The sequence below is a fragment of the Equus przewalskii genome, chromosome 2, assembly GCF_037783145.1.
Source record: "Equus przewalskii isolate Varuska chromosome 2, EquPr2, whole genome shotgun sequence".
NCBI lineage: Eukaryota > Metazoa > Chordata > Mammalia > Perissodactyla > Equidae > Equus > Equus przewalskii.
This window is the reverse complement of record NC_091832.1, coordinates 53592360-53618202: the sequence shown is the minus strand read 5'-3', so window position 1 is coordinate 53618202 and position 25843 is coordinate 53592360. Positions and strand designations below refer to the sequence as shown.

The 25843-nt window shown below is 37.0% G+C and overlaps 1 long non-coding RNA gene across 2 annotated transcripts in view; it reads right to left on the bottom strand.

Annotated features, from left to right (window-relative positions):
- The window catches only part of LOC139081424 (uncharacterized), a 36604-nt gene that overhangs the window by 6190 nt on the left and 4571 nt on the right, over positions 1–25843 (bottom strand). For both annotated transcript variants that reach the window (XR_011536517.1, XR_011536518.1), the window contains exons 3-5: positions 11381–11505; positions 3264–3461; positions 2986–3138 (exon numbers count right to left, since the gene is read on the bottom strand). This is a non-coding gene — a long non-coding RNA (uncharacterized lncRNA). The remainder of the gene's footprint in view (positions 1–2985; positions 3139–3263; positions 3462–11380; positions 11506–25843) is intronic.

The following is a 25843-nucleotide window of genomic DNA, read 5'->3' as shown; positions in this document are numbered from 1 at the left end:
AGTCAATTATTTTTAAGGAGATTTAATGAATAAGAAGAAATTTTATGTACATGAAATTACTTTTTCCAGTGCTGTACGTTCCTTTTGCAGATCTTTATTTCCATCCAATACAAATTTCTTTCTGCTTGAAGAACATCATTACATTTTTATTTTAATGTACCTCTGCTGATGATATATTATTTTAGCTTTTGTATGTCTGAAAAATCTTTAAGTTTCATTCATGAAAGATATTTTCTCTGGGTATAGAATTCTAAGTTGACAGGTTATTTTCTTTTTTTTTTTTTTGAAAGGGAAGGATTTGCCCTAAGCTATTATCTGTTGCCAATCTTCCTGTTTTATTTTTTTCTTCTCCTCAAAGCACCAGTGCATGGTTGTACGTCCTTCTAGTTCTTCTATATGAGCTGCCACCATAGCACAGCAACTGACAAATGGGTGGTATGGTTCTGCAAGCGGGAAATGATCCTGGGCCACTGAAGCAGTGAGAGTGCCAAGCTTTAACCACTAGACCATTAGGGCTGGCTCAGGGTTTTTTTCTTTTAGTACTTTCAAGATAATGGCCCATTGTTTTTTGCCTTGCTTTGTTGCCTATGAGAAGTCTACTGTACCCTTAAATTTCTTCCTCTGTTCACAATGTGTCTTATTCCTCTGGTTTATTTAAAATTTATTTAATAAATTAGAGCCATTTAGTCTTCTATTTCACAGTTGGTCTCTGCTTTTGTCTTACAAATACCTAAAGGGTACTGATATGAGCTAAAGATCCAAATGTAATTTTGAGGAGGAAATTTTTAATAAAATTCAGTAAAGAATACACCACATAGTCTTGACTATTGGTACTACAAGAAATATTTTTATGAGTAGAGTTTATATCATTACCATAGATGTGACTTTTAGACTAAACCAACAAAGTAAGTGAGAATTTCCAAAGCTATTTCTGTCCAGAAGAAGATTCTTTAGAAGTAAATTACTTAATCCAACTTGAAAAAAATAAGTTAATGACTTTGAACTACAACAAATAATTGAAAGATTATTTGCCAAAATCTTGGATTCTCTAACAAAAATGATTTTATCCTGAAGTTTGACCATGCTTATATTAGCTATAAATTTGTTAATATGATGAAAATTTCTATTTCTTTACCATGTAAAAACTAAAGCAAGGGCTGGCCCTGTGGCCGAGTGGCTAAGTTCGCACTCTCTGCTTCGGCAGCCCAGGGTTTCACTGGTTCAAATCCTGGGTACAGACATGGCGCTACTCATCTAGGCCATGCTGAGGCGGCGTCCCACGTGGCACAACTAGAAGGACCCACAACTAAAAATACACAACTATGTAACAGGGGGGCTTTGGGGAGTAAAAGGAAAAATAAAAATCTTTAAAAAAAAAAACTAAAGCAAATTTGGTAACCTCAGCGATTGTGTGTGTGTGTTTTCTTTCCTTTAAATATTTGTTAATTTATTTATTTGGTTATTTATTTATTACTTTGGGCAAAAATCTGATATTCTTTACATTTCTTGCAAGAAAACCTCTTCTCTTCTTTTTAAAATACTTCTGTCTCAGGGCTGGCCCAGCAGCATAGCAGTTAAGTTCGCACTCTCTGCTTCAGCAGCCCAGGATTCACTGGTTTGGATCCCAGGCATGGACCTATGCACTCTTTATCAAGCCATGCTATGGCAGGCATCCCACATATAAAATAGAGGAAGGTGGGCACGGATGTTAACTCAGAGCCAATCCTCCTCAGCAAAAAGAGGAGGATTGGTGGCAGATGTTAGCACAGGGCTAATCTTCCTCCAAAAAAAAAAAAGAAAGAAAAAATAAAATACATCTGTCTCTGAGTCTTTCTTTAGCTCTTTGCCTTAGTCTGCCTTTTTCTTTCTTTCTTTCTTTTTTTTTTCTATAAAATGAGCATAAAATTACCCAGGATTGGCAGCTTTGGTCTGAATAAAAATATATATTCATATAATTTGGTAATGGTATAAAATGGTGTTATGAAGTAAAATAAAGCAAGTCTTATTCATCTTTGCCTTCCTGAGCACCTAACACAGAGCTTAGTGCATAGGAGCTCAACCACTTGGGTGGAATTGATAAGATACAATAAATTTAATCTCATAAAATATTATTACTGGACTTTAGCCATACTGCATTAGGAATTAAAATTGAAAAAATGTTGGGACTGAAAAAAACTTTGTAAACTAGCCTATTATTGCAAAAAAAAAGAGCAAGAAGTAGAATCAAAAGACTCATGCTTGAGTGCCGTTGTTTGCTCAAACCAGTGAGTTACTTGCTGTGAATGTGGAAAACTAGTTTCCCCTGTTAGCCCTCATTGTTAACATATGGATATTAATTTCACCCAAGCCCAGCCTTTCACATCAAGTTTTGTTATAGACCAAGTGAGAAAACACTTGAAGTGATTTGCAAATTGCTTAATAGTACAGTTGATTCTCCCTATCCGGGAATTCAACCAACTGCAGATGAAAAGGCCTACAATGATTGTGTCTGTACTGAACATGGACAGACTTTTTTTTCTTGCCATTATTCCCTAAACAATACAGTATAACTATTGACATTGTTTTTATATTGTATTAGTATTATAAATAATCTAGAGATGATTTAAAGTCTATAAGAGGGTGTGTGTAGGTTATGTGCAAATAATACGCCATTTTACATAAGACACTTGAGTATCTGTGGATTTCAGTGTCCTCAAGTGGTCCTGGAACCAACCCCCACAGATACTGAGGGATGAGTGTATACAAATATGAAGTGATATTTTCTATTCCAACCTTCTTATTTTACAGATGGAGATTTGAGGCTCTAATGAGTTAAGTGATTTATCTAAGGCTATAACATTTGTCAGTGGTGCCTGAATGAATCACATCTTCTATTTCTGCAGCCTTTGAATCAAGCACTAATTTTTCACCCCCAAGAAATCTGGGATAATTGCTTCAGATTGGGTACCTGAAATTAAAAGATTGTGGTCCCAGCTTGGAACTCACCTGAGAGACAGGAAGAGAGGCTCTGTGTGGGAGAGTCCAGGCATGTCCAGAGGAATTGCTTCTCAGGATTGAGCCCAAGGAACTTGTCAGAGATTTAAGTTATCTCAGTGCTTGAATGATGAACACCACTATTTATAAAATGCTATTTTTTGCCTAAAAGACAAACCACAATTTATCCTGCCTTCCTAAAATAAAATATAAAATCTATTAAATAGGAAAGGTATCAAATACACATTTTTTTTTTTTGTTCATCTGATTCAGCAAGAAAACTAACTTACATTTCCTTTTATCAAAAGCATCCTGGATCACCAATGCTTGGTCAATATGTAAATCTTAAGTGTTGCTGCTTTGGTCTTTAAGGTATACTGATGGTCCTCGAAACAAGGTTGGGTTCCTGCAGATTCTTTCCGTGAAGTTACTGGGAGAAAAATTGGCTTTCACGGTGCTTCTTCCAAACTTCAGGAGTTCCTAAGAATCTATATTTAGAGTTCAAAAAATTTAATGCATCAAGATAGAAAGCTAAATTACTTTTTTCAGTTTGCTCTGTCTGCATCAGCAATGCCAGAGTCATAATTAGGAATATCGCTTCAGTAAAACGTCATTAATCCAAAAGGTCATTAATTTGGAATTTTTCATAATGTGGATGTGGAAACAATGTTGGGTTCCTTCAGACTCTTTCCCTGAAGTTACTGGGAGAAAAACTGGCTATCAAGGTGCTTCTTCCAAACTTCAGGAGTTCCTAAGAATCTATATTTAGAGTTCAAAAAATTTAATGCATCAAGATAGAAAGCTAAATTACTTTTTTCAGTTTGCTCTGTCTGCATCAGCAATGCCAGAGTCATAATTAGGAATATTGCTTCAGTAAAATGTCATTAATCCAAAAGGTCATTAATTTGGAATTTTTCATAATGTGGATGTATTAGGCTGAAGTTTCCTTTTACACAACTAAGGACAAAAGGATTTTCTATGTATTTAAATAATCTAAAGAAGGTAAAGATTACACTTATTATAGAAAGAAGTGCAGGGAATAATTTGAAAGAGTTTAGAAGCCTGGGATCAGGGAAAACCTGTGGAAGTGAAACAAGTCAAGTAGCTGTTATTTCCTGTTGCATCTAGTTGTTCACGACCTAATGAGCACCTGCCTTCTTGCTCATGGGCCTGTCAAATCTTCCACAGAGATTCAGCACCCACATTCAGGTAAATGATTTACTATACCTTTATGATGTAAAGAGTTGCCTTGGAAGTTAATATTTTGAGGCTTAACCAAGGCAAAAAATTTTGAGCTGAGTTTCAGAGAGTGGAGTTTGCACTATTTATCATAAAGAAGGGAAGATTTGCCAAAACTTGACCTCCCTTTCTCCTTTCAACAATCCAATAAATGCACCCACAGTATATCGGGAACAACATTAAATGTTGACAGTGAAGCAGGTAAAGACACAAAGACATAGTCTAGATTCACAGCCTGAATCAGGTTGTAGCTCTTAGCCTGCTCCTGACTTTTGTGTCAGAGTAAAGGGCAGGGCAACGCTAGCACATAGGTGACACTGGCATTTCATTCCATTGCCTCGAAAACTTAGATGGTCATGAATTTTAAAAGGCCAAAGAGATACACGTGAATAAACAAACAATTACAATGATAAGTAAGTGTGAGATAGTAAGCCAGTGTGATAAGAATACAGTTGCTCTAGAAGCTCCGAAGAGAGGCACATGAAAGGGAAGACATGACAAATGAGGTTACCATTAAGAAGAAAGTTAGAGGACATGAAAGGAGTAGGCCTTGTGAATAATGGACACTAAAGCTATTCATAGTGAAAGAACATGTGAGAGAAAGTGCATGATATGTCTGTGGTATACAGGGAACTGAAGCAACTTGGTGGCAAAGGGTGCATTAGGGAAGGTGAAGGAGTCAGGAGAGGATGGTCAGGAAGACCAGAGAGTGAAGGCCCTCTGAAGTTTTGAAAAAGGATACTTGATTTTACCGTCAAGAGAAAGGATTTTTAAGAAAGCTAGTGAAAAAATACTCAATTTGAATTTAGAAATATCACCCAACAGGATCATTGTGTATTGATCCCCATGCCCCCAAAAAATGCTAGTAGAAAGGACTAAGGCTCCTGTTGTAGTAATGTAGGTGGGTAGTGAGGGCCTGCACCACAATGGGATCGGTAAGATGGGAGAGGAAAAGTGTTTTCAGTCACATTTGGGAGGTAGAGTTGCTTGCACTTGGGGATCGATAGATGTGGGGAGTGAAGAAGAGGATGACTAGGCGAATTGGGGCAGCGGTTGGGGGTGTAAGTTGGGTTTGAATACATGGAAACGCATATGGGCTATTCCCAGTGTACATGCTCTGGAGCTCTGGTCTGACTCTATATTCTCAGGCTAAAGTTGCTCATCCACAATATAGATAACCCCTACTATCACTTCAAGCAATTTTAGGGGGCCTTGGCAAAGTCTCAGAATATTTACCATTTTTCAAAAATTTCCAAGTGCATGTTGAGTGTCTACACAGAAATCCTGTATTGATTAACATGCCTTACCTATTTCCCCAATTTTACTTCTTGCTTTACTGTGTATACTATAACAGACACTGTTGTTGGCTAACCCAATACCCATTCCCAACCACTGCTCCCCCTTCTCCCTCCACACAATGTGGAAACACTAACTGCAATTTACCATCTTGTCTGCAGCAGTGGTGGCTCTGTGGTACAATTCTAGGCAATTGTACAAAACAAAATCTTCTGGGGGCTTCTTATTTTTAAGAAAAAGAACAAACAACTTTGGGTTTTTGTGTGTTTTCTTTTTACCTCTTCTTCCTGCCTTAATAAAATCCTTGGAGCTGGGATATTTACCTTGGGTTCTTGAGAATCCCAGAGACCCTGAGACTGATATTGTTGAGATCCTGAGCTAGTTCCAGTGACAGCAGACTTTTCATTGTATGAGAGGGAAAAAAGTTCCCATTTGTTGAAGTCACTATAATTAGGTTTTCTGTTGACTGCAGCTGCACACTTTCCTAACTGATACACAACCCCACAGAGAACTTTAGATACAACATATAATCACTTCTAAAATTGAAATATAGAATCCCATAAAAGTAACCAACTTCACTAATTACAAATCCCCTCCCTCAAAAATCATCCTTAATACTAAGAAACATATACAATAAAATATATTCCAAATTCATGGACCAAATTCTCTAATTGTACTAAATATATAGGTGAACTGGATATAATGGAATAAGAAAAAATCAGCCTTAATTTCTTAACTGGAAATGTCGTGGAATTGGAGTAAACTGGAAAACAATGGTGAAGGAGGGGAAATATAGTACAGAGGTATCTCCGTCACTGAGAAGTTATTGAGGTCCACTGAAACAGCCACATTATCTGAAATTGTTTTTTAATTTTGGAAAAAGAACAAAATTAAACCTTAGCTACTTTGATCAATTATTTAACTCCACGTCCCTGGTATAATACAAGCAGAAGCTGGGTTGCTCACTTAAAAAGGTGATCTTAGAAGATGCATGTATCAGTTATCTTTGTCACAATGATGCTGCATAACAAACCATTCCAAAACTCATTGGCCTAAAAAAATTTTTACTACTGCTCATGAGTCTGCAGGCCAGGTTGGCAGTTTGTCTAGGCTCACATGAGGCTCTCCCACATGTCTGCGGTCAGCTGTAGGTCAGCTAGACAGCTATGCTCATCTTAGCTGGGCTTTCTCACTGTTCTGAGAACTTTCCTGGGCAGCTAGACTGACACAGCTCTGTTTCATGTGGTCTCTCACCCTCCAGCAGGTGGTCTTAATCTTGTTCTCTTGTGGAGGCAGATGACCAAGAGAAAAAGTGGAAGTGTACAAGTTCTCCTGGGGTCTAAGCTTGAAACTGGCTCAATGTCCCTTCCCTCATGTTCACTCGGGCCAAAGCAAGTCATGAGGCCAGCCTACATGCAAGGGGAGGGGGAATAAATAGTCTTTACCTCTTGCTTGGAGGAGCTGCAATTACACTGCAAAGGATATGGATACAGGGAGGGCGTGGAGAATGAGACCATTTTTTGGTAACCAAACTATTTCAGTAGTCACACATCATAAAGCAGGGTTGACTTAGGTGACCTCTAAAGTCCCTTTCAACCCTGGAACAGAAAATTAAACTTGAGAGGAATTATTGATTCTTCTGTCTCAGAATAGTGTTCCTTGAAAGGTTTTTACCCTCCACACCTCTGCTAGGAATAATTATTGATCTTAATTCCTAAGGAGACATGTCTAGGTGTGTCAGTTTGGTCCCCTCAGAAGCAGGCACCAAGATGGAAGTAGATATAGAGGAGATTTGCAGGAAATGCCTGTGAAGGCAGGAACAGCTTACAAACTGTGGTGCTGATTGGCTACCTGTGTAAGGAAAGATGGAAGGATAGATTGGATGGGGAGAGCCTCAGACTTCAGTGCAGCTCTGCGAAGTTTGGGCTGTGCCAACATGTAAGAATAACCCAATTCAAGTCTCTTGACTTGCTCAGATACTCAGTTATTGGCTAGGAGCAACCTAGGTAAACTGGATCCTGTTGCAAACATAAAGGTGTATCTCAAAGTGTGGCAGTTGGAGGTTGTCAATCACCTATGCTACTTTCATCAGGTTCTCTCGAAGGGAGATCTGAGTCGGTCAACCCCATCCTACCATAAAATGAGAATATAAAATATAATGAGTGTTCAAAAATTACTGGGGTCAAATAGTTTCTATGTTGATCATGTTAATGTAATCAGACCCAAGGCTAGCTCTAGGAGTAAGTGCACTAAGATCCTGTGGGTGGATGCCCAAATTGTCAAAGGAGGGCACTACTCCAACACAAAAAATGCTCTTATTTGTTTTGGATGGTACTAAACACCTCTCCAACCAGGCTCTTCTACTTTCTATATACCAAACACAAATATCATGCCTTCCTTTTTATTTATGCTATGCTCTCTGCAATGCCTCTCATCTACTCTCCACCCATCAAACACCCATACTTCAAGGTTCTGCCTAAATCCCCACCTCAATGACTACTAACAGCAAAGCCCTCCCTCCAAACACCTAAGGAATATCATCATACCACTGTATACCACTTAATGTATTTACTCTTATTACATTAGTTAGCTTACCATGTCATTTAGAACTTAGGTTATCTATGAGGAGAGACTGTGAACCATGTTTTAGATGACCAACTTTTGTAATTTCTCTTTTCTTGTTTTGTTGAGCAATGTGGGGAGAGAAAAGGGAACTGGCTGGAAAGCCACCCTGGCTTAAAGACATGCTGGCCTAAAAGAGAGCATGTATGTGATTTAGGGATAGAAAAGTAAAGGTTACTTGATGTTGTGAAAGGAATTCTAAATCTCGACTAAACTTATCTGCAGATACAATCTGGGTACCACTTTCAGCCACATTGAGGCTACACAGGGAATATCTACAGGATTCTGGAAACAGGTAAATGTCTCACTCCCCTAAGATTCCTTATTTCCACACCCCTGTTGGTTCTGTCTCGGATCTATGAGAACTCTCCATCCTCACTGTCATCGTCGTGTTGGTTGGATGACTGCGATAGCTTCCTAACTAGCCTCCCTGCTTTCATTCCATCCATCTTTATCGGTCTCCAGAGGCATTTTACAAAATCATAAATAAGATTATGTCATTCCTCTGTGTGAAACAAGAGTTGATTAGGTCTGAAAACATTCTAATCCCAGATATTCTCCAGGTGATTTTCTTTCTCTTGGAAGCTTTCAGGATTTCCACATATTGCATCGTAACTCAGTGGTCCTTTTAAATCTGAAAACTCATTTCCTCAGCTCTGGAAATTTTATTGCATTATAGCTTTTATAAGATTTTTCTCCCTTTTCTTTGTTCTTAAATCCTTCCAGATTGAGCCTCTAGTTTCTTATACTGTTTTAATTCTAATTTCCATCTTGTAATATCTTAACCAGGAGAAGGAAATAATTTACTAGAACATTATTCCCCAAACTTGCTTATAAGGAGTAATGTTTTAATGAGCTTGACCTCCAGGTCTATTTTGATACACTTCACCTTTTAGTTAAGTGACAAACTAAAATGTTTTATTTTTTTCTCTTGCTATCTCTTCAGTAGTTGTGCATGTCTCATCTTGAACCAATGGGCTTGATAAGAGTTTAACTTAAAAATTCACCAAGAAATATGTTCACATCATTTTTTTTCTTCAAAGCAGTGAAATAAATTGGGTTGTTAGAAGCGAGGGTAAAGTGCAATGTAATATAAATTTAGAAAGTAGGTCAGGTCCTACTTCTGTGTCAGGGATAAAAAATGAATCTAGGATTCAGAAAGGGAATATTCAGTAATTGACACAAAGAGAGAGCTCCCTAAAGTCAAAGTCATTTGTCATTTGGTTATGGAATTCAGGAACTCTAATCAACAGCATAAACTCCAGGGAAGGTAACTCCAGTCTGTTCACTGTAGAATTTACAAGGTATAATAAGATTTTTGGGGTATAGTCAGTAAGAGGTAAAAAGAGAGAGGAAGAGAGGAAGACCAGTGGTCTGACAGTGTGGAATAATGGGAAAATCACTGGATTAGAAACTGAGTTTAATTGTGGTTCAGCACTTGTGACCAAGGGCCAGGCAGACACAGTGTCTGCTTGTGGCTCAGGATCTATCATAAAATGTGAGAATAAAATAAGATTTGTGACATCTTTGAAAAGCACACATTTTTATAAAGAATTAAAAATTTTTATGACAGACAAACTATTTCAGTTTATAGTAGGATCAATAATATAGAACTGACAATCACATTGTTTTATTTATATACTTTTTTCAGATTGGAAAACTGTCACTAAATGAAAGTGAATGATCTGCAAGTAGATAAAATAGAATCTTGTAAATTTTGGTCCATTAAACATAACAAAAATTTCGCTGAGAGTTTATGATGACCTGCTCTACATGGAGAAAAATCGATGTCCTCAACGGCTGCAGTGACCTTTTCAAGACTAGTTGGTAAAATATGTGATGAATTTAACAAATTGAAACATTAATATGTTATTCTTTGTGCTTTCACTTGACTATGATGATTTAGGGATAATCTTACCCAAGGCAGAAACAGGTAGTACATGAGTTCTGAAGATTATTTCTCGAAATAATTCAGAAATAAAAAAGTGCTGTTAGCGAATGGAAAATACTGTTAGAGAAGATGTAAAGGTTTCTTTTGTGGACTAATGCCCTCTTGGCTGGTACCATTAAGATGCCGTGTGGCTGCTAACAAGTAGATTGGCTAGGCAGACTCTGAGGAACAATTCTAGCTCTAAGAATCTTTAATAACCTATAGGTTAATCATTACTTTCTGAACCATTCCCCAAGTGGAATATTATATTTAGAATATTAGAGCAATTGTGATCTGCACCTGTGTGTCTTTCCATTTACTATTGCTTCTTCCTTTATTCTTCATCCAACTTTTCCTTTATTCTTCACACAATTTTTGCAACTTGAAAACTCAGCTCAAGCGTCATTGTTCCTCAGATAAGCCTTTACTAATCTGTTCTTTTTCATTTAAATACAGCTCTCTAAGTTCCCATGCCATCATCTGCATAGTATGATATTTATTACATCGCCTGAAAATTGTGGGTAATAGCCTGTGTCTGTCTTCCCATGGACTATGTAGATATAAGGGCAGGACTTTATGTGATTTTGTTTTCCCTTTTCCTAGCACAATACTTGCTATGCTAGTTATCCTCACTAAAACAATGAAGTAAAAGGAAACAGAATGGAATCTATAATTGAAAGACCTGGATTTGAGCCCCAGTTCAGCACATTTCTAGCTGTTTTACTTTGGGGAAATCAATCTCTCAGATTTTTAGTTTTCTCAGTTTTCCAATGAGGATAATAACAACTTTGTTATATGCTTATTGAGATGTAAATGTGAGATTATGTAACGATACTTTGTAAGCAGAAAATGCTACACAAAGGTAACATTACCATTTCTATTGCTCTGCAGGAGAGGTATCAGAACTTCTAGATCTCATTACACCAAGCTGATATCAAATGGTTGCATATTTCAAAAGTCTCAACCCCCTCTACAAACATATTTCCCAACTAAAATTACATTATGACACACAAAAGTATCAAACTCCTTATGAACAACACTGAGGGTGAGGGGCATGTTGGGATGTTTGGAGTTGAGGTGTGGGGCAAGAGAGAGTTAATCTGCAACCCATGTCACTGAAGGGGAGACAAGGGACAGAAAACTCATGAGTGTATAGCTTGATTTTACCAACCCTTAGATGGGTAATTAGAAAACACTCTTCTCTAAAATTTATGAGTAAAGAAATGCCTATTCAGAAATCATAAATATATATATACCTAAAAGCCAACATGTCTAAAAGCTAACATTTATAGAAAAACTAGTTTTGATGGTTTCACTTACCTTTGGTTGCAGATTAAAAAACACCCAGCAACTTTTGGAGAAGATGAAATAAATTATGGTGTATAGATTTTCTTTTCCTTTGAAATAAAATTATTTTGTCCATCTTCATTTATGTGTCAAGAAGCCTTGAGTGAAAGACATTGGAAATGTATTCAGAAGGTCTGAAAGCAGCTCCCATGGAGAAGCAAAAAAATAAAGAGTGACATTTATTTTATTTATATAAAAAGCCAAGTCAGGATTTCTGCTTTGGAATAGGATGGAGAATTTCATTGCAGATCAATGTTCCCACTGACCCCAACTAGAAAAGTCAGACAGAATATAATTTTTAAAAGATTTAATAAGAGCCAGAAACCACAGAACTATTAGGAACATATAATAAAATTTCAGGGAGAGGAAAACTTTTAGATGGTGAAATCAAGCCTTTTAGCTCTCTCTGTAGAAATTATCTGCTTCTGGGCGTGGGCTGAGAGTCTGGGCTCAGCCCAGGCTGGGAACTTTTTCTGGGGTTTAGAATAAGCAGCGATGGTAGTAACAGTTAAGGATTTGAGTGACAGATTTAGAGATGTGAAAGTCCTCAAACTGATGGCCAATTTTCCCTTCAATATTTGATAAACTGCAAATCTGCATAGGATAGGAGATTAAAGAACTAAGCCCAAATTTCAGAAAACCTGGGTAGAATTTTCCACAGCCTCCCACTACTTAGAAAACAAATACTGGGGCTGGCCCGGTGGTGCAGCGGTTAAGTTCACACGTTCCACTTCTTGGCAGCCTGGGGTTTGCCAGTTCGGATCCCGGGTGCGGACATGGCACCGCTTGGCAAATGCCATGCTGTGGTAGGTATCCCATGTATAAAGTAGAGGAAGATGGGCATGGATGTTAGCTCAGGGCCAGTCTTCCTCAACAAAAAGAGGAGGATTGGCAGTAGTTAGCCCAGGGCTAATCCCGCCCCCCCCCAAAAGGAAAACAAATACTTACTAAGGACAGGGAACCTGAAAGCAATAAAGGAGAACTGAAAACACCCTAAGGAATGGTGAGCTGACAGGGATGCAGAGCTCCGACTTCCGTTTCCCTGGAGGCACTTGCAGATCTGGGTATAGCTATAATCTAAAAAACCAAGCTTGACCTCCAAAGCAGGACCACTGCCGTACACAGAGAAACCAGCAGAGCTTTTGCCATTCACTCAGAACTGGAACGATAAAACTGGAAACTTGAGGGACTTTAAACACAGTTGGGTATAGAATTCTAGGTTTGTGTTTCAGCACTTTGATGATACTGCTACATTCTCTGCTGGCTTCCATCGGCTCTGTAGAAAAGTGAGCTGTCAGTTGATCCTTTAAAGCTAACATACTCTTTTTCTCTAACTTCTTTTAAGATTTTCTCTTTCTCTTTGGTTTTCAATAATTTGACCATGATGTGCGTAGAAATTTTTTAATTTATATTTTTCAATCATGCTTTCCCTGGGTTACTTAAGCCACGGGCTGGTGGTGTGTGGGATGGGAGGCTAAAGAGCTAAGCTGAAAACCCCTGAAAATCAGAGCAGAAATTCCTGTAGTTTTTCATTGCTGAGGAGACAAAGACTTACAATGATCCCAACTGAAAGCCCTGAAGGGCCATGCCCTAGGAAAACAGGTACAAAAGTAGTTGATTGAGTTTTCACTAAACTGTAACTCAGTGTTGGCCCAAAGCAGTGTGTAACTGGATTAAAGTGATCAGTCTCCATCTAACTATTTATCAAAGGAAAGGCAGAACACTCTCTTGGGGAAGATAAAATAATTTGAAGCATCTACAAGCTTTTACCCCAATTATGGCATTCAATAAAAAATTACTAGGCATGTGAAGAGATAGGATATACGGCTAAACCTTAACACAAAAAATAGACACTAGCAACAAACCAGCAAGGAGTCCAGATACTTGAGTTAGCAAACAAGTTCTTTATAATAAATTTGATTAAGGTGTTCAAGAAAATAGAAAAAAATGAAGAAAAATAAAAAGACTGTGGAATTTTAACATTGAATTGGAATACACATAGGAAATCAATGGACATTATTGAACTGAAAAACACAATCTCCGAATTGGCAATTTTAATAACAAATTGAACATACCAGAAGACAGAACAGTGAAGCACAGAGTGAAAAATGAGTTAAAACCAATAGAACAGAATATAAGAGACATACAGGTCATGTTCAAGAGGGAGAGGAAAGAAAATGGAGAACAAGCAGTTTTTAAAGAGATAATAACTGAAAACTTTCCAGAAGTGATGAAAAACACCAGCCCATGGCTTAGGTAGCCCAGGGAAAGCACGATTGAAAAATATAAATTAAAAAATTTCTACGCACATCATGGTCAAATTATTGAAAACCAAAGAGAAAGAGAAAATCTTAAAAGAAGTTAGAGAAAAAGAGTATGTTAGCTTTAAAGGATCAACTGACAGCTCACTTTTCTACAGAGCCGATGGAAGCCAGCAGAGAATGTAACAGTATCATCAAAGTGCTGAAACACAAACCTAGAATTCTATACCCAGCAGATGTATCCTTCAAATGTAAAGGTAAAAATAAAGACATATTCAGAATAAAACTGGGGGAATTCATCACAAGCAGACCAATATTTTTTTTAAATATAAGAGAGTTGTACAGGAAGAATTAATAATTCCAGTGAAAACACAGAAGCACATGAAAGAATGAGGAGCGCTGGGAAAACTAAATAGTGGATAAACGTGAAGGCATAGCGACTGCAGGAAAGGATATCTGTAACATCTGATGGATCTTACAGTACATGTAGAGCTAAAATTTCTGACAAAAATAACATGAAAAGCATGAGGAATAAATGGAGTTAAAGTCTTATAAGCTCTAGCATGGCTAGGAAGTGATAAAAATAATATTTATGCTATCTTTTACTAACCCAAGAATGACTGCCATAATGTATGGAGTAACCACTAAAAAAGTAATAAAAACAAAAAGAACTAGCAAATTAACAGGGTGAAATGAAATAAAAATCACATTTGAAAAATATAAGGTATAAAAATGAGAAAAAAAGAAAATAAAATATTTGGGTCAAACAGAAAACAAACAGCAAAGTCGTTGATATAAGCACAGCTAAATAACTAAACTAAATAAATACATTTAAACACACTAAATATAAAGGAAATAAATAAATTAAAATAAAACTCACATTTCATGCAAATAAAAGAAAGCAGAAGATTTGCTAATATTAAAGAAAACAGACTTTCACAAAAGAAATATTGCTGGAAATAAAGAGGTACAGTTTATAATGACAAAGGAGAAAATCTGTGAGAATGATATCAAAATTTTAAATCCATATGCCTCCAATCATGTGTCTTCATAATATATTTTTAAAATCCCCAAAGTAACATAATTTAAAGGAGAAATAAACAAATCCAAAGTGTTAGATATAGACTTTAACAAACTTCTCTTTATAGCTTATAGGACAATTAAATAAAACTTGATAAGGATAGAGAAGATCTGAACAACACAATCAATAAACTTGTTGTTACTGACCTACATAGAATACTGCACTCAATCACAAGGGAATTCACATTATTTTCAAGTGCACATAAAGCATTTACTAAAATTATCATATGCTAGATTGTGAAGGAAGCTTTACCAAATCTCAAAGGATTAATATCATTCGGAGTATGATGTCTGATCCCCAGTGGAATTAAGCTAGAAATAAATAATAAAAAGATAACTTGAAATCTCCAGCCGTTTGGCAATTAAACAGCATGCTACTAAGTAATTTGTGGATCAAAGAAGAAAGTACAACTGAAATTAAAGAATACTTTGAATGGAATTATAGCAAAAATACAACATTTAAAAGAAAGCAACTTGTGGGATTCCACTGAAGTAGGGCTCAGAGGCAAATTTTTAGTTTTACATGCATATATTAGAAAAGAAAGAAGCTAGTAACAAAGGAAAAAACCCAGCAGAACTAAATTAAATAAAATAGAAGGAAAATTAGCAGTAGATACTAATAAAATAGAAAAGCGTACAATGGTGAAAAGCAACAAAGACAAAAGTTGACTCAAAAAATTCACATTGATAAAAACCTAGAAAGAGTGATCAACAAAAAAGGAAGAAAAGAAGAAAGATGGAAGGAGAAAAGAAGGAAGGAAGGAAGGGGCAGGAAATTACCAATAGAAAGAATGAACATCACTACAGATCCTACACAATTTAAAGTGATAAAAGGATTGTAGGAACAACTTTTTGCCACTAAATTTGATAATTTGGATGAAAATAGATAAATTCCTTAAGAAAAAACTACTCAAACTGAAAGTAATAGGAAAAAAGTCTTTAGCCTAATATTTACCAAAAAAATTGAATCTCTTGCTAAGTACTCTCTACACCACAACACAAAAACAACAAAAAAACCCCAAAACATCCTCATATAACTTTACCAATGAACTTTTCCAGATATTTAAGAAAAAACACCAATCTTAAAAAATTGTTCCAAGGAGTAGAAACAAAGGGAACACTTCCCTTTTCTTTTTGTGAGGCCAATATAACCCTGAATCCAAAACTGACGACATTGCACAGCAGTCTTTCTCATGGACATAGCCGCAAAAATTCTTAACAAAAGTTTAGCACAGTGAGGCCAGCCAAATATACATAAAAGATAAGTAAGACTGAACTAGTCTCACTCCAGGAATGTAAAAGTAAGCTAACATTTGAAAGTCAACAATGTAATAATTCTCTATATAGCAGGAAAATGGTACGTGTGGAGAAATCACATTATCTTTTATCTAGATGCAGTAAAACATTTGAGAAAATTCAACACCATTCATGGTAAACAACAATAACAACAAAGTCTCAGCAAACTGGACATAGAAAAAGCATTTCCTTATTCTGGCAAACATGGATGAACTTCTCAGTATATCAAGGTAAAGAAGCCAAACATGAAGAATGCAAACACTGTAATTCCACTTTACATAAAACCTAAAACCAACGACCAGTAATCTATGCTGTTACAAGTCAGAACAGCAGTCACCGGTTGTCTTAGTCTGCCTGGGCTGCCATAACATAATACCATAAATTGGGGTGGCTTAAACAAAGAAATTTATTCTATTCTGGAGGCTGGGTGGGAAGTCTAAGATCAAGGTGTCAGCAAGGTAGGTTTCACTCTGAGGCCTCTTCCCTTGGCTTGTACGTGCGGCCATCTCACTGTGTGCTCGAGTGGCCTCTGCTCTGTGCACATACGAGGAGAGAGCAAGCTCTCTGACGTCTCTTCTTAGAAGGGCACTGATCCCATCAGGGACCCCCACGCCGCCCTGGGATCTCATCTAACCCTAGTCACCTTTCAAAAGCCCCATCTCCGAATACCGTCACATTAGGGGTTAGGGCTTCAACATACAAATTTTGAGGATACAGAAACAGTCAGTGCATTATATCACTGAAAGGAGAAAGGAGTGACTGGAACTGCTGGCTGAGTTCTGATTCCTGAACTGGTCACTGGTTACATGGATGGGAACAATGTGAAAATACAATGACTTAACACACTTACAATCTGTGCACATTTTGGTATATATGTTATGTTTAAAAATAATAAATTGCTCAGAAAACTCTATGTGATGGCCTCCTTGCATATATCCTAACTTCATGGCTTTTTGCTTCTTTTTAGATTTAGGGAATGAGCCAAGGTAATCTGTATCAACTTGATCACTTTTCCCATTCTAAGAAGGTTTAGTTTGCATTTCTCAAAAAGTATCCAGCCTTCCAAATATGAAGCCTTATTTTGAACAAGATTTATGAAAATTCATAAATTCATAAAATTCAGGCAATAGATCTATCTACAGATTACTATTTAAAAAATAAAAAATGGGACTTAACTTCCAGGCGGCCTTTCTGCAAAATACTGAATCATTTTGTTTCATGCCCTGAACCCTAACACTTGCTCGGGTATTGCGGGAAGGCGCTTCGGAGCCAGATGAATGGGCTTGAGTTCTGGTGCTTCTCCTGTCCTGCCTTCCCTGGAAGATTGTAAGTAACTACTGCTTTTATTATCCTTTTAGAGGGAAAGTCATGACTAGTGTAAATTGTCCTTGACCAGTTTTCACGGACGTATGAGAGAGAAATTGAGGGAATTGTACCTGGGGCTGCTAAGTGGTTTTTTAAAACTGAAATCCCCATAGAAATCTGTTTGTAACCTTTCCTTCACTTAAAAGCACCAGCTGAGAGGTGAAGATAGAGACGAGGCCTTCCTCCCTAGCAGCTGCGCCTGTCGGTCTGGGGCAGTGGAAACTTTGTCCTATTTTGGAGAGGCTGACTCATACAGTGTCAGAATGGTACTCTATTTATGTTGTCCCATTCTTCAAACTGTTGTTTATAAGCTTTGTAACAAAGGCTGCTAAATAACTCTTGCTGCTTGGAATTAAAATATAATGCAACAAGAGAGGCAATTTTCTTTTTCTTAATGACTGTGGCCCATGAGTTTAAAATAACTCGTTTATTAATCACTAATCAGATTTTCCAGACTGCCAAATAAATATTTACCATGGTAAAAATCCTGTATAATTGTGCAGATTCCCATCATCCTTTGGGGAGTGAAAAATAAAACGTCTTTAATATCTGCTTTAGTTCACTGCTTTAACTCTTGAGTTGCCTATGATGGTCCACTATAGTTTGTTTACATCTCTCAAATCTATTCCCTTCTCACCAGCTGCTCAGCTTCTGCCTCATCATTTGCCCCCTGATATCAGCTAAAGCTTTCTAATTGGTCCTAATTTGCTTTCCTCTGCTCATGGTTCCTCCTTTCCTCCTCCCCCCCATCTCCAGGTATATCTTTATAAAATGCAGATCTGATCATTCCACTCTTTTAGTTAAAATGCTTCTGCATCTCCTCATTGTTTTCAGGGGAAAATTCAAAGTCTGGCTTGGAATATAAGACCCTTCATCATTTGGTCTTTGCCAAGTTACTGGGCTGAATGACTGTCTAATCCTTTATAATCTCTGCATCTCGGTTCCCTCATTTTCGAAACTGGCATAATGAAGTTTCTGCCTCATAAGATAAAGCATTTAACAGACTTAGCTCAGTGCCTCCCTTGTTACTCCAAGATGCTGTCTGTATTATTGTTGTTGTTCTTATCTCCTACCACCTCCACCATATGCTCTCCCTGCAGTCTTACTGAATCTTACTTGTTGTCACATCAAAAGTCCCTCTTTCATTCTCCCACACCCACCTCCCCAAAGGTTATATACCTAGTATGATTCTAACACCGGTTCCAATGTGTGTTTTTTCTTTAACACAGCAAGAAATTAACTCAATTCTCTGTGGACACTGACCAAGTGTCCCACAAATTTAACTTGATTCTGACACTATATACCTGGAGACAGCATCAGATTCCACAGGGTAAGGGCTCATCCCACAAGACTGCCCCCACTTCACAGGCCATCGCAAATCCAAGTCATTACCTGTGCTTCTGACCAACTAGCTATAAATCAGATCTATGACCCCTGCCTTGGGATTGATTAATTTGATAGAATGGCTCACAGAACTCAGGAAACTAGTTTACTCACTAGATTGTTGGTTTATTACAAAAGATATTATAAGCAACAGCCAGATAAAGAGACACACAGGGCTAGGTCTGGGAGGGTCCTGAGCACAGGAGCTTCTGTCCCTACAGAGCTGGGGTGCGTCACATTCCGAACCCTGTCCTCTTGGGTTTTTATGGAGGCTTCCTTACATTCCTCACACACTTGACTAACTCCTTTCAGTCTTATCTGAAGGATGATCTGCTCTAGCAACGTTGTGCAAAGAGTAGTTGCACTGCATGTGTCTTTCACTTGGCTTCCTTTGTCTTTTCTGCACCGCTCCTAACGTGCCTGCAGATTCTTCAATGAGATAACGAAGTATGTTATCAAAGGTGGGGGAATAGAAATCACAGTTCAAATGTCTGTGGATTTCTTAAGTGAAATTTTGACATCAATTGTATTCTTTTTTGTGTGTCTAAGTTTATCTTTTTGAATTGAAGTCTATATTTTGTGTCCTTTAGGTGCATACAATATTCCAAAATGGTTCTTTTCTCCATAGCTTGACGTAGTTCTGCGCCTTGTTACTGCTCTGGGGAACAGAATTGACAAGAACCCCCTAGGATGGAGTCATCATTCTGTCCGGATACAAAGACAGAGATGAGAGTTATCAGTCTTTGGTTCTAATGAATGGAGTGGCTCTGAGCTGCACCTCAGTATTGGCGCTGAGGGGCTCTTTCCTAGGGTTTGAAAGTGAAGATTTGAAATGGCCACAGCAGGGGTTGAGATGTACCTGAAATTGTTCCTGGTTAACCGGACAGTGACAATAACAAATATCTTCAATGAGACCCAGGGCGCCTGACATTTTTAAGTCATCGCTGCAAAGAAAGGCAAGTTTAATTACTGCAGATGAAATAAATCAGGAGCATCTCATTGGAAATGCAGGAATGCCAGACAGTCTTAACTGCAGTAGTCTCAGCCATCTGCCAATACGGGTAATTTGTTTTAGCTTCTGAAGGAACAGACTGCACAGTCTAAGGGGAAACAACAGCTTAAAGACAGACTCCAAATGCCTGCACACTGTCTGCCTTTAAGAAAGCAACTGAGGAAACGCTGAAGAGATTGTGAGGAAATGTAGTCAGTCTCAGTACCCAAGGGCCCACTCTGACCCTTCTTATCTCTACCCAAAGCCCAGTTTCTAGCTACTGCAGACTTTAATTTTCACTGTCTCCTAAATATGCTCATCACACCTTTGCACAAACTATGACTGACTCCACTGCTTAGGGGAATGCCCTTCCCCAACTTATTTGTCACCTCTGTAGTCTCCACTGGGCAGGACTAGGTTCTTCTGCCTCTCCTGCGTTGTAGCATTGTATATACCTGCCTCCTTAGAGAACTATAAGCAATTTGACACATATCTTTTTTCATTCTTACGCACCTACACTTAACCATATCTTAATGTTTGTTAAGTCCTGTATCCCTACACTTGGCACAGAGTTTGACACAAAGCACATGGTACATATTCAGAACAAAAATTAACCAAAATATAACATATTTTTGGAGTATCTACTACTGGAGATGATTCTGATCACCTTCAATCCATTTCCTCATTTAATCCTCCCACCATCCAAATGATGTTGGTATTTTCATCCCTGGAATGCTACAGAGAAGGCGAATAATGCCCAGGAACTTGAGTGACAAGTGCCATGTCACAGAGCTTGTAGGTGGCAGAGATGGTCGATGAATCCAAATTAAATGATTCCAGGACCCTAGAGCTTAACATTCTGCTTTGCTGGCCCTGAATCGTGGTGTGTAATTTGTTATAAACAATATGATCATAGTAGCACAATCATAAAAGTGTTAACATCTTTTACAGCAGTAATTTCACTCCTGGCAATATAACTGATGGGAACAATTCTATAGAAGAAAGAAGCCATGATATGAGTAAATAAGGACAAACCCTGAACATGAATATTCAAAAGAAAGACCAAGAGGTGAGGTTTGTTGGATAAAGATTTATGTCTCTTTATCTTAATATTGTTGATGGTTACTTTTTAAAATTTTCTATACATTTTTAGATATTTATTTAGGAATATTATTTTAATGTATTGTGAGTGTGCTACAAGACCAGACTCTCTTTGTTAGTCACTGAGGAACTCTTCTTTCCTAAATGAGCTAAATATCTTCATCTTCAATATTGTGATAGATTCCTTGGATTTTTAGCTACAAAGCAATATAATCATGATAATAATAATAATAATAGCTAACATTTGTTGAGTTCTCAGCTACCTACTATCCTAAGCTATTTTCATGTACTAAACCAATATTCAAACAACCTACTATTATCCCCATCTTAGAGGTGAGAGAATTGAGGTACAGAAAGTTTAATTAGCCTGCCCATTTCAACAGAAATAGGAAGCAATAGGTGTAAACCTAAATATTTTGCTCAAGGCTGTACTCTCACTTCTAGTCCTGAGCACCAAGCGGGAACTCTCAGAGCCTCTTGGAATTTCCCTAGGTTAATCCACAGCTGGACTGGGTCTGTTTCTTAGGTATAATCATTTTGGGATTCAGCTCCCACTCTTAAGTATAGAGTGTTAAATGTGAAAACTGGAATTCAAGCTACTGCTCCAGCTGTATCTCAGACTTTCTTGGTAGGCTTTTCAAACGTAAGTTTCAATAATTCTCATAATACTCAGCAAGCATTTACTGAAGATTCCACAAATCATATGTTGGGATACTAAAACACGATGCTTTAGTATTCATGTGAATTTTTTCTTTTTTTTAGGAAGATTAGCCCTGAGCTAACATCTGCTGCCAATCCTCCTCTTTTTGCTGAGGAATACTGTACCTTAGCTAATATCCATGACCATCTTCCTCTACTTTATATGTGGGACACCTGCCACAGAATGGCTTAAGAAGCAGTGAGTAGGTCTGCACCCAGGGTCTGAACTGGTGAACCCTGGGCTGTCAAATTGGAATGTGTGAACTTGACTGCTGTGCCACAGGGCCACCTCCCGTATTCGTATGCAGTTTATTTGTAAGTTTATAGAAATAATTAAGAGGTGGACTATTTGATTTTTCTGACACTTTATACTGAATATTATGTAAAAATTTATTGTTTAATCATGGCTTATCATTAATGGCATGAGAATCAATTTTTATAACATTTTGAAGTGAGTAGAATTATTTGACACTATATTAAATGACCTTCAACTATTGTGTTCTTTATTTCTCATGTCTGTATTTTGCTCTGAGTCTCTCCCTCCGATTATTGTCAGGGTTTAGCGCCATTTCTCACTGTTCTCTAGGCTTTCCTCTAGATTTAATGCTCTTCATACTTTCTAATCTTAGTGAATCAGGAACTGTATAATCAAGACCACTTGACTAGAATCTAAGCTGGAAATATCTAGATTCTAAGTCAGAAGCTGAAATTTAATGTGTGCTCTTTGTCCTATGGTAGGTGGATGCTTAGAGACTTCTTTTCCTCCACCAGGTTCTTGGGTGCATTCTAGAGAGCTGAGATTATTGGATGGATGCCATTAAACAAGCTGAGTTATTAGGGAAGATATAACTGTTTATGTGTAGTCTTAACCATGTTTTTCTCATTTCTGAAAGATGTAAATATACACTATAAAATTTATTTTATAAAACATTATGATTATAAACATCTCCTGTACATTTTGAGATTGCCTTCCAAGTCAGAAAGCAAAGGATTGATTAATCAGTAAATGATATCTGGATAAATGGATAGGAATTTCAACAAAATAAAGTTGGTTCCCTCACTTCCAACTTATAGCAAAATAAATTCACAATTGATTAAAAATGTATTTAAAGAACCTAATAGTAAAAGAGCACATTTTAAGGGACTATTATAATTTCTCAGTGTGGCACTATGGGAAAAACTCTACAGAACAATGATGATGATTTTGAACACAGGAAAAAACAATCACCATTTTAACAAATAATAATCATGATAAAGTTAAAAATAAAACTGACAAACAAATTGGAAAAATTATTCTCAAATTACATGATAGGTAAAGATTCAATATCTTTGATACATGAAATCTCTTACAGCTAATAAAATAAGTATTTCAATGGCAGAGTAAATGTGTTACTATGTTGTAGAACTGTGTCTGACATGTACTAGATGCTTCATTTTATTTTTTAAATGAGTGAATACAGCATAGAAGTTTTGAGTAGGTAAGTTAAAAAACTCAAATAAAAAATTACTATATGAAGGGGCTGGCCAACGTGGCATAGTGGTTAGGTTTGCATGCTCTGCTTCAGTGGCCTGGGGTTTGCAAGTTCGCATTCCAGGTGTGGACCTACACACCTGTCATCCAGCCATGCTATGGCGGTATCCCACATACAAAAAATAGAGGAAGATTGGAATGGATGTTAGCTCATGGACGATCTTTCTCAAGCAAAAGGAGGAATATTGGCAACAGATGTTAGTTCAGGACCAATCTTGCTCACCAAAAATGCATAAATAAATAAATTACTATATGAAAACATATTGACAAAAATATAAATTAAAAACAAATAACTTTGGTTTTTGTCTCTCAGATGATCAGTGATGAAAAGGATAACAGTCAATAGAGTACGTTAGCATTGCTGTCAAGATTTCAAATTAGTAAAATTTTTAGAAGGAAGTTTGTTAATATATATCAAATCATGATAACTTGTACAAAGATGTTCATCATAGTATTGTTTATAAAGCGCAAAATTGGAAATAAAAAACCAAATACCCATAATAGGCTATCAGTTAAATTATAGTACATCCATGAAATATTATTCAGTTATTTAAAATGATACCATAAAGGTATATTTCTTGGCACAAAATTGACAAATATTTATTAGCTACAAAAATTGTTTATTAAACAACATATGTAATATTCCTTTTAAATGAAAAAGCTGTACCATGTATGTTTAGAAAAAAATTCTGGCTATCTAAACATCAAAATTTTATTAGTGGATACTTCTTTGTGGTCAGATTAGGGGAAATTTTAGTCCCTTTTGTCATCGTACATTTACTTATTGTCTGAAAATATTATAATAAAGAAATATTTTATAATCATAAAATCAATACGGTTTTTTGCATGTTGAAAATAAAAACAGTAGAATTTGTAAGACTTCTGCATGAGATGATGCAGAGAGCAAAGGGTTATATCTGTTTCTCTAGTGGCTGTCTCCTCAGTTTTTCTACTCCCCTCCACAGGACCTCAACGGAATGATCAACAAAATACAATGAGGAAAACTAATCGTCAATGCTTTAATCAGAGATAGATGTCATCCATAGTCCAGAAAAGGTAAAGAATCTGCAACATAGAGCACAAAGGCACTGCATTCAAAGGAACACAAGGTTAAGCAATATTCACTCCTGAGAATATTCTACCACAGGGAATATGCAGAGGAGACCACAGGAGAATCTCACCATCAGTTCCTTATCTGGAGCAATAAAAACTGGTGGCAAAGGCAGGTCAAGGCTTAACACACTACTTGCTCTCAGTAGCTAACATAAATCAGCTTTGTTTGAAAGCTGGCCACCATAAGGCCACTTTGTTGGTGTAGTGCCTACAAGTGGAAAGAAACAGGATAGCAGAAGCTTTTTTTTCACCCATCAAAAACACAGAAAAGACTTCATTATCTCATACATGCTCCCAATTTGGAGAAGCGAGAGTTAGACTTAATGAAGGATCTTCAGAAGACTGTATTAGTTGATTCCATTTCACATCTGTAAGTCCAAAGCACTAAAAAGCAGATCACTAAGACCCTGCTACTCAAAGTGTGGGCCTTAGGTGAGCAGTAGCAGACCTCATGACCTCATGAGATCTCATCAGAAAGCAGAATCTGAGGCTCCACCCACTCTACTGACTCATAATCTGCCATTTAACAAGATCCCTAGTGATTTGTATGCATGTTAAAGTTTGAGAAACACTGCACAAGGAGGCCCTAAATTAAACAATAGGAGTTAAGTAGCCCCCAGGTAAACTGAGTGAAGACCCAAAGAGATTTCGTTCACCCTGCTGTAGACAAATCCATTTGGACAGAGCTTTAATCATCCAGGAATAGTCCAACAAAACAAAACAAAAACTAAACAAAAGCCCAAAGTTGAGTGATTTTGCAATTATTAGGTGCCCTTATGGAAAGAACATATTTTTGAGAATGATTGAGCATAGAAAACAGGACATACATAAAATAAAATCAAGCAAAATAAAATAAAAACATCTCTAGTAAAATTGACATAAAATTCTTAAAAAATTGTAAATGTCACAAAGAACAAAGGAAGTTAACTAAGAATTAAACTCTGCATCAGATTCAGGAGAACAAATTATAATGGCAGAAATCCAAATCACTAATATGGACCATGGTGGATGAAAACTTTTTCAATTAAAAGTAAAAACGTTCAGTTAAAATGTTCATACTTCATAAAGCAGTCTACAGATTCACTGCAGTCCCTATCAAAATACCAATGACATTTTTCACAGACATAGAACAAAGAATCCTAAAATGTATCCTTGAATATCATGTCTTCTCAGGCAAGGGAAACAAAAGAAAAATAAACAAATAGGACTACATCAAACTGAAAACCTTCTGCACAGCAGAGGAAATCCATCAACAAAATGAAAAGGCAATCTAACAATTGGGAGAAGATATTTGCAAGTCATATATCTGATAAGGGGTTAATATTAAAAATATGTAAAGAACTCATACAACTCAACAACAAAAAACCAAACAATCCAATTAAAAAATGGGCAGAGAATCTGCAGTCAAATGCTCTATCACTAAGCTCTACCCCAGGAGAATCTGAACAGACATTTTTCAAAAGAAGATATACAGATTGGCCAACAGGCACATGAAAAGATGTTCAACATCACTAATTATTAGGGAAATGCAAATCAGAACTACGAGATATCACCTCATGTCTGTCAGAATGACTACTATAAAAAGATAAGAAGTAACAAGTGTTGGAGAGGATATG